The 14,673-nt window shown below is 30.7% G+C and overlaps 1 protein-coding gene across 4 annotated transcripts in view; it reads right to left on the minus strand.

The window, feature by feature from the left end:
* The window catches only part of tws (protein phosphatase 2 regulatory subunit tws), a 320,410-nt gene that overhangs the window by 92,880 nt on the left and 212,857 nt on the right, over positions 1 to 14,673 (minus strand). For 2 of the 4 annotated variants that reach the window (XM_075366074.1, XM_075366069.1), the window contains one exon: positions 8,195 to 8,236. The gene's annotated coding sequence lies outside the window, so the exon portion shown is untranslated. Of the gene's footprint in view, positions 1 to 2,274; positions 2,411 to 8,194; positions 8,237 to 14,673 lie in introns of those variants that run through there. The other 2 variants (XM_075366090.1, XM_075366083.1) reach the window with 2 other exon arrangements.

Genomic DNA, 14,673 nt, shown 5'->3' on the forward strand with positions numbered 1-14,673 from the left:
CCACTCTTCAACTACTTAAATTTCACTTGTGTGATTTAAGAAACAGCTGCATTAACATAAGAAACAGTTGTATTATGTAGTCACTACGGAGATGAGAAGAAGATCAATAACTCTGGGGTGGCCACAGATACATCATAAGTGAGCATTGTAACTGATTGCTTTAAAAATTGACATATTTTCATATGCCTATATCATTCCAGCAGTATGCACTACTGGTATAGAAGGATTCTTGATTGAATTATGCAGTAGCACTGCTTTTAAGCCTGTTTTTGACAAATCAATGAATAACTGCCAATCATCAGTGTAATAAGCAATAACCAGATCAGACATTAAACCTTCTATATCACAAAAGGAACAGAGCAGATCTTTCATAGTGAAATATTTTATCAAGTCTTTATTTCTGTTTTTAAAATGCTTGTTTTGATAAATTCAACTGGAGAACCAAATCGTTAAGTTCATTTGTGAAATGAGATGTGGTTCACTATTTGATTTTTCTGTTATGAAATTATCATCTCTTGAAACCTGTGCCACTGAAGTATTTTCAGAACAATCCTCTTTAGAATCTGCCAATCTCCGGCCAGGAAGCTGGGGCTATTGGAATAGATAAATAGTCTCCATGAGCAACCGGTCTCACAGCTGATGGAACATTTCGATATACAATAATACTTTTATTTTTTGAAGAAAAACCACTGACATTTGTTTGAGGTAACAGTCGTTAAAATAATTTATTGGTTTATGTCAAATGATAGGTACAGCAAGAGGCAAATGCTGTTTTTTCCCTAGTAACCACTGTGTGAGCTTAACATAACAGATAATACATGATATACACAGCATCTTTGTTTATCTTGAACTCCCAGTGGACAACTGAAATAAAGCTCATAAGCACTTTACATAAATTTTTAAATTGGCCTATGTTGACTATTTGTACTGAACTCAGCAGACATAACAAAAAAACATTTGAAGAATTCTTACATGAACGGGTTTGCCGGCTCATTAATTAAATATAAACTGATGTAAACGAAAAAATCTGATGTGGACACCACATGACTTCCTTGTACACCTATTAAATTACATATACACATTTTTTGCTGCACTTCATTTAAACTTATTTCATTTGAAAGTGAGGTACGATTCTCCAATTCTAAAAGATTAAGAGATAATAATTATAAAGAGGAAGAAAACATTACAACCAAGGAAAGAATAAAAAGATTAAGAAAGGATAATGAATATAAAGATGGAGAAAATTTGAAAAAAATTAAGTTCAGAAGAATTATTTCAAAACAAAGAGCGATTAAATGATTGGCAACAAAAAACAAATAAATGAAATTATGATCAACTCTGAATTAGGGAGAATATTGTTCGACAATATCAAAGTAGTAATGAACTAAAAGATAAGATCAGGAATGTATGCCTCAGTGTATATGTTGTTCTTGTGAGGGTCTATTTTTTAGTCACTCTGTAGTTAACTTTACTGTAGATAAAATTAAATAGAAATTCCATAATAATTATATAAAATAAAACAGAAATTAAACTAGAAAATCCAAAAATAATACAATTCTAAATTATAACTTGCAATTAATATTAAATAATCAGATGTTTCACCAAATCTGTTACATGTTACATATACACATATGTAATAATGCCTATTAAATTACATATACACATTTTTAAAAGTACATAAAATTTTATTTCACTAATACTTCTGATTTTTTTCATATTTTTTTTTATTGTTATTGAATAATCATCGTAAAAATTTTTTACAACCGCGGGTTAAATTATTAATAAATCAATATATTTAAATTAAAAAAAAAAGTTAAAAAAGTCAGATGAAGTCTAATTCAAACTGATGTGTCTTCCCCTTACAAGATCCAAATATTTCATTAATTAAAATTTTATTTGGCTATAACTCTGGAATCAATGAAAATAAGTACCACTTATGATATATTGTTGAAAAGCTTTCAATGAAGGCTTATTACTGCAGTTAAGAAAAAGTCCAAAATCCAATTTTCTTTGGATTTGGGCTTTTTTTGACACTTTTTGTTCAGTCGATTGCAATGAAAAGGAAGGGTGCACAGCTAGATGTTACAACAGTCTTAAATCCAAAATTTCAATATAGTACAGCTAATAGTTTTTGAGTTGTGCAAGACACATATGTACAGACATACATACGTATCATGCTGAAACTAGTCAATATGGATTCAGGGATGGTCAAAAAGGATATTTTCGTTGAAATCTGAAAACCAAAATTTTTTGCAATCACAATACTTCCTTTACCTAGTACAATTAAGTAGAAACAGAATTTTAACAATTAATTTTCGAAAGTAAACTGAAATTGGTTAACTGTAAAAACTAAAAGACAATAACTAACTCAACTTGCACAGTTTAATGCGTACTACCGCACAAAGTTTTACACCACTACCTGCTTTAGCTGCACTGAGAGATTCAGTGTTTTTAAAGAGAGAAATTCTAGGATGACTCATTAGTTAAATTTTGGTTGGGATGATGCCATATATTTGATGCAGATTTTATTTATTCTGCAACAGGTCACACTATTAATCATATCAGACATGCTTATAACAAAATGCACAAGACAACAGATTGTTTCTATTATGCATTGAAAAATGACGTAATAGAGATCTTTAAACTAAGATAACTCAAAAATGAGATATGATAGAGAATTTTTTTATTACATTCTTTGTTTCAACATAAAACATACTTTATAAAACATTCATTAATGTATTTGTTCTGAAAAAATTGTGTTGACTAATGTAATTAAATTGAATACGATAGTTATAAATTTTACCTAATATTTTCATAATTATTAGTAACTACATCTTGTAACTTGTGTAATTGGTTCATTCACCCAACAGATAAGGTGGTAATTAACAGACAGGATGTCAGTATCATCATTGATCATTCAACTATTAACAAAATCAGTTGTAGTTGAAAAGTGATGATGCTTTTGGTCATAGTTTCATTTCCACTAAATGGCTTGGTTACTTTATCATGAGTTCCTACGAATCCTATGTCACCATTGGTTGTTTTTTATTGTTAGGGCAAAATTAATTAGACTGTTTCATGAAATACTGGCTTGAGATTGATGAAACTATCTGCCAACTAACTAGACATACAATCGCTGAACATATACTACAATCCAAAAAATTATTGCTTCATATACTAATGGAAAGAAATGGTTCTTTGCAATGACAGAACAGATTTTTTTTATTTTTGTTTACTGCTAGTGCATCAGTGAATTAGTGGCTAGCATCATTTATCAATAATTATGACAGATTTTCTGTAACACTATAGAACCCAAGCTGAATAATCCAAGTAAAGATATAAATATTAAACAACAGTAGCCCTAAACTATCACATACAATTACACTTACATAATAAATGTAACACCCTAGTACTTTACAAACTGCTGACTAAATCTGAACAGTTGGTAAGGATAAGAAATGCAGCTAGTTCTGGCTTGACTGTTTATGTGATGATGCAGCTAATACTCAATTAAATCGGTGGCTTCCTGGTAGATGGCTTTGACAGCTCAGTTTTATATTCAACAAATAGAATGCAGTTTGAAAGATACAGAGAAATCAAGAAAGCAGTCCACAGTAGTATAGTCACTAATTGCAAACAGAAAAAAAAATTGCAGATAAAGTATTGCTGATGAAGGCCTAACTACTCTTCAAATATGTGCACAAAGAAAAAAACATATCCTAACACATCTCAATACACAAGAAAACATAATACAATTAAAATCTGACCACTCCTATGCATGCATCTTCCCAAAAAAAATAACTGGAAAAAATAAAATAACTGGAAGCAACAGCTTTTTCTGGAAATGTGATGGAATAGCTCTACTACTGTCACTAACAAATACAGAGCTATAAATTTAGTTTAAAGGATTATTATGTAAAAAAAAATCTATATATTTCTGTCAAGAGTGCATTAAAACCCTTCTTTAATAAAATTGGTGAATTTGCTTTAAATTAACACCTGTTCAATAGCAGTTAGAGAAATTCATAAAGCATGGCCAGAGGAAATTTATATGTCTTAAATATTTTTAATCATAGTACATAATGTTGTTTTATTTTAATAGATTTTTTATTCTCTCAGTAGATTGAATCAGTGATAATATATTGCGTATGATAGTATATTGTATATTTTCATACTATGGTTAATTTCGACTGTACTATAAAATTATGAGAAAATACTAACTATAGCACAAAGATTCACTGAGTATAAGTTAGTTTAATGACACCCAAGGACTAAGAAAAACAGTATACTTCACAATATATATGCCTTATGATAAAATCCCTCAAAAAATTTCTGCACCATAACAGAAAGACAAAAGATTGATTAATGGGAAAAATGCAAGAAACTGAAAGAGCAAGAAGTAAGTTAGTATTTTATTCTATGTAAGAATTATCCAGTGTACTTGCACAAAGAGAGACACTGAAGGAGTAATTGAATGTATTTTTAGATTAGTATATTAATTTTCAAAACACATGATATGATGTTTTTGAAATACAATAGAACCAAATCATATTGTACCTCTTTGAGGCAGACTAATAAAACTATAAGATTCTCATCATATGAAATATTTATTATGCCTACATGTAAACATATCTGAAATATTTTATATCTTGAGACTCCTACAGAAAGCCCATATCAATTTTCATGCAAAAACATGCAGTGAGATTTTTGGAAGAGGCCCTTAGATATGAATCACACAGACAGATATTTAATATGCTAAAAATTCTGAAATTTCTATTTATATCTAGGTTATTTTATATCAACTCTACTGATTTTAAAATAAGTGGTTGCTCAACCATTTTTTACATTTCTACAATAATTTCTAGTATACTTCAGAAGAGTAATTATAAGGCCAGGTAATAAAAAAACTAATGACAAAAAATAAATTGTAGTAGATGAAGGTTACAAAAATTAATAATAATAATGGTTTTCCCAAAACTTGTATTATTATACTCGTACATAGAGTATTAACAGAGTTAACATTGTTATGTGAAAAAAATGTGAACTAAGGATTTTTTAAACTGCCATTGACTCAATAGTCATATGGGATGCAAGTATCTAATACAGCTCTTTTTGTATATTAATATTGTTATTTTCTTTTATTAATGCTAATAAATACATTTTTTTTATTATTATTATTACATATATTCAGTATGGATATTAATACTTTATTTTGCTTTGTTTATTTACTAAACTTTCAATTATCATTAAATTTAGTCTACTACTTTTTTGAATTTTAGTATTTATTTTGCAATGGTTAAAACTGTAAGCAAGACAAGAGACCTTGTTAAGAGAGAAAATAAAACTTTTCTGCTCAATCTTGCAACTGAGGAAAGTGCCATGTACACAGCATATTTAAATAAGCTACTCCTGTTATGCTTGCTTCAGTAAAAAAGAATGGCCCATAAACTTACTATCGAAATATTGGACTGAAAATATTTAATTTCAAACAGAAATTTTAGGACTACACAGGAAAGACCCCCTGACATGTTCAACATTTTCTTTAGATACCCTCATACTCTTCCCTTTACACATACATCTGATCATTCAAACTGATTATGTCATCAATGAATGTTATTGTCACTTGGAGAATCACAATTAAACTTTCTATGGAAAGAACGCTGAACTGTAACTACAGATTCACATTTATGAAACTGCAAAGGTCAGAAAGATTTCTGTTCAGGAATCACCATGCTTGCTAACGGTGATGTCAAGATAGAAAAATAGGGAGTCAATCTACAGCCATGCACGCAACTAAATCTGTCCTTTTTGCTTTTTGATTCTAGTCTTAAATCGACAATGAACATCTCATTCAAGAGACATGATATGAGATTTAATTTATAAAACAAATTAAAATGCTGATATTCTTTTTTATACACCATTATAGAATGCTTACCTTGCAATCTAAAGTCCTGGATTTATTTTCTACCTAGCTATAGTGTACTAAAGTAAAAAACAGTAGTAAAAAAATGTATAAAGTTCAATTCCATTTGTACTTTAAAATTTTATACACATTTTTTCATTTGCTGTTATAATACAAATCAGGGATAAATAAGTTTCAAACTGTATGTTGTATAAATGGATTGGTTCTAACTGAACAATGGTCACCTTTATACAATTTCAAATTTAATAGCACAGCAAAGGAATAATCAATAAAATTGTGGAATGATGTCACCAAGTAAATACACCTTCTACATATTTTTTTGCATATTTAGATTACATATTTTTGTTGCCATGAAACTGTTCCTTTCTCTGAATTAAAAAATCTCATGTGCTAAAGATGAAAATTTAAAATTGAGGCAGGGGTCAAAATACTGCTTGACCATTTATGTGCTCTTCTAACTGCAACTTTTCTAAATCTGAGTGTACGTCTTGCATGGTCCCTTCTCTTCCTCAAATCATGTTATACAGAATGCAAGCTGTTATTGTAAAAGGTTTTATGTTATCTCCAGCAAGCCTATTATTTTGTTCTTTAAGACTGCACATTTTTTAGTAAGCAAGCCAAAAAAGCATTGAATTCTTCATCTTGCTCATAATAAAATTTATAGTTAAACATATTTTTTGGTTAATCATATTTACTCTTGAATAAGGCTTCATTAAATTAATTAGTGAATAAGTTTCATCTGCCATGAAAATAAAAGAAGTTCCTGCTGCAGTGGAAAATCCAAATTGTAATTAATAAATATTTTTTCAAAGTTAGAATTCTAGAAAAAAATTCTATCACTATTTCTTCTGAAATTTCCAACATCAACAAACTCTCTGTCTTCTACTTCTCTGTCTTCTACCAGTTGCAGTGACGGTCAAACTTAACCTTTTTTAATTGTAGAATGTAAAATCAGAATTCTACATACTGCATATTCTTCTTTCAGGACATTGTGTTTGTGCTTGCCATTTATTGCCACAAACAAGTGGGAATGTCAATGTTGTTCAATTCCATTTGTACCTTAAAATTTTATACACATTTTTTTCATTTGCTGTTGTAATACAAATCAGGGATAAATGATTCCAGACTATTTGGCAAGTTTCAGAACAATATTGATAATAGTGGATAATCCTAATCAAAACTGGTATTGCAGCAATTTATATGTTTTCCCTGTTACTAAATATTTATGATAAACAGATACCTGTAAAACATATAAGCTCCTTCAGAACTCAACATTTTTGTATTTATTTATTTTTCTTTTCAATTAGAAATTTTTTCACTTCGGAGAAATATGAGTAAGCAACTATTCTTCATTAAAAAATTTTCAAAATTTTAAGATCTATAATTGAACAGATCTGAAGTTGAATTCATGAAAAAATTTTAAATTTTAATTACACTTAATTTATTTCACATCTTTTTTCTCTACTGGTTTCTGTGGATAGCTTCACATCACTAATCATGCTTTTTTTCTTTTACAACATAATGTAAATCCAAATAGATAAATCTATTTGGGAAAATCAACATGTATGCATTTTCACACATGCTACAAACCATTCATCTCATCCTCTGAAGCAATAACTAACGATAGTCCCACAATTTAACAAATAAATAAATAAAATCAACACAATTTGTATAACTGAGCAATTCATGAAGGCCAAGATAACATGGCATCAACTTCAAAAGAGATTAAGAAAAGAAATAGTACCTTATAGATGCTACAGACATTTTTAAAAGGTTTTGTAAATGTTAACAAGGTTTTGTAAATGACAAACATTAAGAAAAGTTCATTTCATAGAAGAATTTTTCCAAAGACCTTTCAAACCTAATTATCAGCATCTGCCTCACTATTGATAAATTATTATAAGCACTGATAATTAACTTCAAAAAGCCTTTGGGAAAACAGTTACATTAATTTGAAAGCGAGTTGCTTAACATTTTTAATAATAAAAAAAATAATTTGAAGTTAAACTCAACAACAAAAACCAATAACTGACTCTAATATAAACAATAACTGATTTATTAGCATTCTCAATTCTGGAGAATTTTTCTTAAAGCAAGTAAAATTAAAATTAAAATAATAACCCAAAAAAGCTTTCCTAAAAATAATTTATAAATAATAAAAAATAAAAATCCAATCAAACATTATACTTCTGAACATATTGGCTTATAAAGAATGACCTTAAGTGAATTATAGAATAAAATTATCAATTTACATATTGTTAAATTGCTTACCAGAATAAATATAGTTATTTTGTCCCTGAGTCCAACATTCACCTGTGAAAAAACAAAGACATTAATTAGTTCATTGGAAAGGTTAAGAATATAAACAAATTAATACATCATTAAAAACAAAAGATTGAAAGAATGCTCAATTTAAAAAAAATAAAAATCATTAAAAAATAATACATCACATAATTACCTACCTAAAAGTATCGCTACACTACTGTATTTATAATTATATAGTGTAAATGTAAAGAGGTATGTGTTTGTGTATCTACATGTACATATGAATACAGAAAATTAGATATTCATAGACTAAAAAAAAAAAAACCATCAGTAATCTGAACCAACTGAAACAAAGATTCTAAAGATTAAATAAAAGTATTCACATAACTTATTTTACATATAAATTATACCTAAAACACACTCATATAACTTTAAAGAAAATTACTCATTCAAAATAAGACGAAATGTATTTTTTAAAATTAAAATCTGAAATGAAACAATGTAAGACTAAAGAACAGAAATTTAAGAAATTTGATCAAATCTAAAATTGGTAAATAATCATTAATTCCTCCTCTATGAATCATGAGACCTTGCCGTTGGTGAGGGGGCTTGAGTGCTCAGAGATACAGAGTAGCTGGACCGAAGGTGCAACCATATCGGAGAGGTATCTGTTGACAGCCAGACTAAGGAATGATTCCTGAAAGAGGGCAGCAGCTCTTTCAGTAGTTGTTAGGGGCGTAAGTCACAATGACTTAAACGGCCGTATCAACATCACTCAGTCCTCTGAGTACTGCGCAGCTGAAAGCAATGGAAAACTACAGCTGTTTTTTTTCCAAGAAAATGTGGCTCTCTGCATTTTCACATAGCAATAATGGAGGCGCCTTCCTTGGTAAAATATTCCGGAGGTAAAATAGTCCCCCGTTCGGATCTCTGGGTGGGGACTACTAAGGAAGGGGTCACCAGAAAATTAAAAAATAACATTCTACGAGTCGGAGCGTAGAATGTTAGAAGCTTAAAAAAGATTGGTAGGCTAGAAAATTTAAAAAGGGAAATGGATAGGGTGAAGTGGATATAGTAGGAATTAGTGAGGTTCGGTGGGAAGAGGAAGGCGACTTTTGGTCAGGTGATTTTAGAGTAATTAACTCAGCGTCAAATAATGGGCAGGCAGGAGTAGGTTTCGTGATGAACAAGAAGATAGGGAGGAGAGTGGAGTATTTCAAAACGCATAGCGATAGAATCATTGTAATAAGGATAAAATCAAAACCTAAACCGACAACGATTGTTAACGTTTATATGCCTACAAGCGCCCATGATGATGATGAGGTAGAGTGTGTATACGAAGAGATTGATGAAGCAATTAAACACGTAAAAGTAGATGAAAATTTAATAATAGTTGGAGATTGGAATGCAAGCATTGGAAAAGGCAAGGAAGGAAATATAGTGGGTGAATACGGGCTGGGCAAAAGGAATGAAAGAGGGGACCGACTTATAGAGTTTTGCACGAACTATAATTTAGTAATTGCCAACACTCAATTTAAAAATCATAATAGAAGAATATACACTTGGAAAAAGCCAGGCGATACTGCAAGGTATCAGATAGATTATATCATGGTTAAGCAAAGATTTAGAAATCAACTCGTTGACTGCAAAACTTACCCTGGAGCAGACATTGATAGCGACCATAATTTGGTGATAATGAAATGTAGATTGGGGTTTAAAAACCTGAAGAAAAGGTGTCAGATGAATCGGTGGAATTTAGAAAAGCTTGAGGAAGAGGAGGTAAAGAAGATTTTTGAGGAGGACATCGCAAGAGGACTGAGAAAAAAAGATAAGGTAGAAAAGGTAGAAGAAGAATGGGAGAATGTTAAAAAGGAAATTCTTAAATCAGCAGAAGCAAACTTAGGCAGAATAAAGAGAACTGGTAGAAAACCTTGGGTTTCAGACGATATATTGCAGCTGATGGATGAACGTAGAAAATATAAGAATGCTAGTGATGAAGAAAGTAAAAGGAACTATCGGCAATTAAGAAATGCTATAAACAGGAAGTGCAAACTGGTGAAAGAGGAGTGGATTAAAGAAAAGTGTTCAGAAGTGGAAAGAAAAATGAACATTGGTAAAATAGACGGAGCATACAGGAAAGTTAAGGAAAATTTTGGGGTACATAAATTGAAATCTAATAATGTGTGAAACAAAGATGGTACACCAATATATAATACGAAAGGTAAAGTCTATAGATGGGTGGAATATATTGAAGAGTTATACGGAGGAAATGAATTAGAAAATGGTGTTATAGAGGAGAAGAGGAAGTTGAGGAGGATGAAATGGGAGAAACAATACTGAGATCTGAATTTAAGAGAGCATTAAAAGATTTAAATGGCAGAAAGGCTCCTGGAATAGACGGAATACCTGTAGAATTACTGCGCAGTGCAGGTGAGGAAGCGATTGATAGATTATACAAACTGGTGTGTACTATTTATGAAAAAGGGGAATTTCCATCAGACTTCAAAAAAAGTGTTATAGTAATGATACCAAAGAAAGCAGGGGCAGATAAATGTGAAGAATACAGAACAATTAGTTTAACTAGTCATGCATCAAAAATCTTAACTAGAATTCTATACAGAAGAATTGAGAGGTGAGTGGTAGAAGTGTTAGGAGAAGATCAACTTGGTTTCAGGAAAAGTATAGGGACAAGGGAAGCAATTTTAGGCCTCAGATTAATAGTAGAAGGAAGATTAAAGAAAAACAAACCAACATACTTGGAGTTTATAGACCTAGAAAAGACATTCGATAACGTAGACTGGAATAAAATGTTCAGCATTTAAAAAAAATTAGGGTTCAAATACAGAGATAGAAGAACAATTCTAACATGTACAGGAACCAAACAGCAACAGTAACAATTGAAGAACATAAGAAAGAAGCCATAATAAGAAAGGGAGTCCGACAAGGATGTTCCCTATCTCCGTTACTTTTTAATCTTTACATGGAACTAGCAGTTAATGATGTTAAAGAACAATATAGATTCGGAGTAACAATACAAGGTAAAAAGATAAAGATCCTACGATTTGCTGATGATATAGTAATTCTAGCCGAGAGTAAAAAGGATTTAGAAGAAACAATGAACGGCATAAATGAAGTCCTACGCAAGAACTATCGCATGAAAATAAACAAGAACAAAACAAAAGTAATGAAATGTAGTAGAAATAACAAAGATGGACCACTGAATGTGGAAATAGGAGGAGAAAAGATTATGGAGGTAGAAGAATTTTGTTATTTGGGAAGTATAATTACTAAAGATAGACGAAGCAGGAGCGATATAAAATGCCGAATAGCATAAGCTAAACGAGCCTTCAGTAAGAAATATAATTTGTTTACATCAAAAATTAATTTAAATGTCAGGAAAAGATTTTTGAAAGTGTATGTTTGGAGTGTTGCTTTATATGGAAGTGAAATTTGGACAATCGGAGTATCTGAGAAGAAAAGATTAGAAGCTTTTGAAATGTGGTGCTATAGGAGAATGTTAAAAATCAGATGGGTGGATAAAGTGACAAATGAAGAGGTATTGCGGCAAATAGATGAAGAAAGAAGCATTTTGAAAAATATAGTTAAAAGAAGAGACAGACTTATAGGCCACATACTATGGCATCCTGGAATAGTCGCTTTAATAGTGGAAGGACAGGTAGAAGGAAAAAATTGTGTAGGCAGACCACATTTGGAATAAGTAAAACAAATTGTTAGGGATGTAGGATGTAGAGGGTAAACTGAAATGAAACGACTAGCACTAGATAGGGAATCTTGGAGAGCTGCATCAAACCAGTCAAATGACTGAAGACAAAAAAAAAAAATAGGAGAGTAAAAGGCTCCCTACTCGGATAACAAAATCAAAACACAGAACCATAGAAATTAAATTTTTATATGAAATTTTTTGTGTTAACCCTATACTACGCAAAAACAGAAACATCAGGTTTAAAACTTCGTTATCATTGCACGTTCGAGGCTTTTTTTATTCCTCTGCAGGATGGGAAGAAAACTGCAGCTGTCGCTTAAATGTTTTTCCCACTGGAAGACCCTCTACCTACTTGACAGCAGAAGCCGTCGAGAGAGGAAGAAAGTCAGCGTCATAATCGCTGAGATCATCACCATCATCACTAAATTCCATTTTTCCATTTTTTTATACAGGGCTTCGGCTCATTGAAGACGCCTAGACACATCTGCCGCCTGCACAGTTTTCCTCCTAGTAGCCTCCATTTGCCTGGCAACCGACCGCCTATGTGCCTCACGATCGGGGCTTGCCGCACTGTTGGTACCACTATCTCCCGAAAGAACTTCACGGACGGTTCTAACACCCTGTATCCTACCAGATCTCTGTCTTCCCACTAGAGTGAAGTCCTCCTCTATGGGAAGGGGCGTACCTCTGGGCCTATCGGATTCAGTCATAAGATCGAAACGACAACAAAAGAAAAAGTAACAAAAATTTATGTTCTTAAAACTGATTGAACCGCGAACACGCAACAATATGTTGTGATACATGGTGACATATGAGAGTGAGATACATTAATTTTTTTGCTGTACAGTATATATCCCAGTCTTTTTTAATAAAATAGTTTAATTTAAAAAATAGTAAATAGTACAATAATATGTACAATTGCCAACATACAAAATGCACAGACATGAATGCACCGGTATATTTTTATGAAGGAGATAGTAAATTATTTAGAAATTGGAGAATTGTTACATTATATATAACGTATCACCTTTTTCTTTTAAATAAAAAATAAGAGAAAATTCCAGTATCTGCTATGTACAAAAGCAAATCTGCAGTCATTTGTAACGACTCAGAACACATTCAACATAGGTCAGTGACACACATTTTATTAATTGAAATATGACAGGTATCATTTAAAGAATAAAATATGTCTGATGAGAATTGTTCCTGTTTTGTTGCTGTTCCTGAGGGCTATGGGTTTGAACAGGATGCGAGATACATCCTGCTCTAATATTAAATACTAACACATCACAATACAAAGGGATGTGAGAAACAGCAATTACTACTACTATCTGAGTATTAAATTTTTATTTTATTTCTTTACTTTTGATATAAATAAATTCAACAATTCAATTTATTTATACACAATTTTGTAGTTGAATTTCACATAAATCAATTTTTGAAAACATTTTTCAGATATTTTACCTAATTAAAAAATGAATTTAAATTATTTTTTGACATTTATACCAAAAAAAAACACAATAGGTCATTGAACAGTTACTGAAAAGAGAAGTACTAAGTACTTCATGAATTGTTAAAGGAATAAAATTTTGTGGTCAAAGTTCAACTATGTTAAAAATGCTAACTGAACTTTCATAATATCATCATCAGTCAGATAGTAACAATAAGAAAATTCAGTGAATTTTAGCATAATCTGTTTCTTAAGATGTCATCCACTTGTCATTAATTATTTAATTATAGAAACAATAAGCTATCACCGAATATCACAGTTCCTTTCTTTTTATTCTATTATTTCAAGTGCTGCTACTAATATTATGAATATTATACATTACACATTACTTTCTGTTAACTTAATTTTATTTTTGTAAAATATTATTACTTTAACAAAAATATTACACGAAAAGAATAAGAATAATAATTACATTATTTTTAATAACGGAATACTTGATAATCCACTTTAGTCAACAATTAAATCTATTAATCTGTCAATGTTTTATTAATTAACAGAAAGTGTGTGTCATTCAATATTTCTCTATGAAACAGCAAAAATTAATATCGCTTATTAATAATAAAAATGTAGTTCATACACCTATGATTATAATGTTGCATCGATGTGAAAAGTGAAAATACAAATTAGGAAAGCTGAGAAAGTGAATAAAAAATGTTGAACAACAAGCCACTTAGTATGAGGAAAGGCATTTACTCATCTCAGTCTTAAAATCAATAGCAAGGTATACATGATAAATAATACACAGTGCCACCAAAGATTATACTAATGATAATATTATCATTATGTGATCCAAATGTGTTTGCAGACATTCATTCTGACTATTCTCAAAAAAAAAGCAAGAGAGGCATTACAATTTAGTTTCTATTCAAATAGAGCATCTGCAATTTAGGCTGGAACTGTTCTTGACAATCAGGATGTGATGTTAACAAACTTTCAAATTAGCAGGAATTTCTCAGCTTTCAAGGTCAGTAGATTAATATTTATCTGATTTCTTCTTCTAAGGCAATATTAAAGATGTGTATGCAATGTTGAAGCACTGTGGATGATTATACATGCTATGAACTGCATTATATTTTATGTCAAAAAATTTATGTCATTTGAATATTTCTTTGCCACTACAGGTACAAGTATACATCTACGTCAACTAAATATTGAAATAAGTACAGATGAAATTTATGTTATAGTGTGTGTGTGTGTGTGTATGTGTATTATACATATATATTATAATGTATATAAACTAGCATCCCCTCG

The sequence above is a fragment of the Lycorma delicatula genome, chromosome 1 (assembly GCF_047948215.1).
Source record: "Lycorma delicatula isolate Av1 chromosome 1, ASM4794821v1, whole genome shotgun sequence".
Lineage (NCBI taxonomy): Eukaryota > Metazoa > Arthropoda > Insecta > Hemiptera > Fulgoridae > Lycorma > Lycorma delicatula.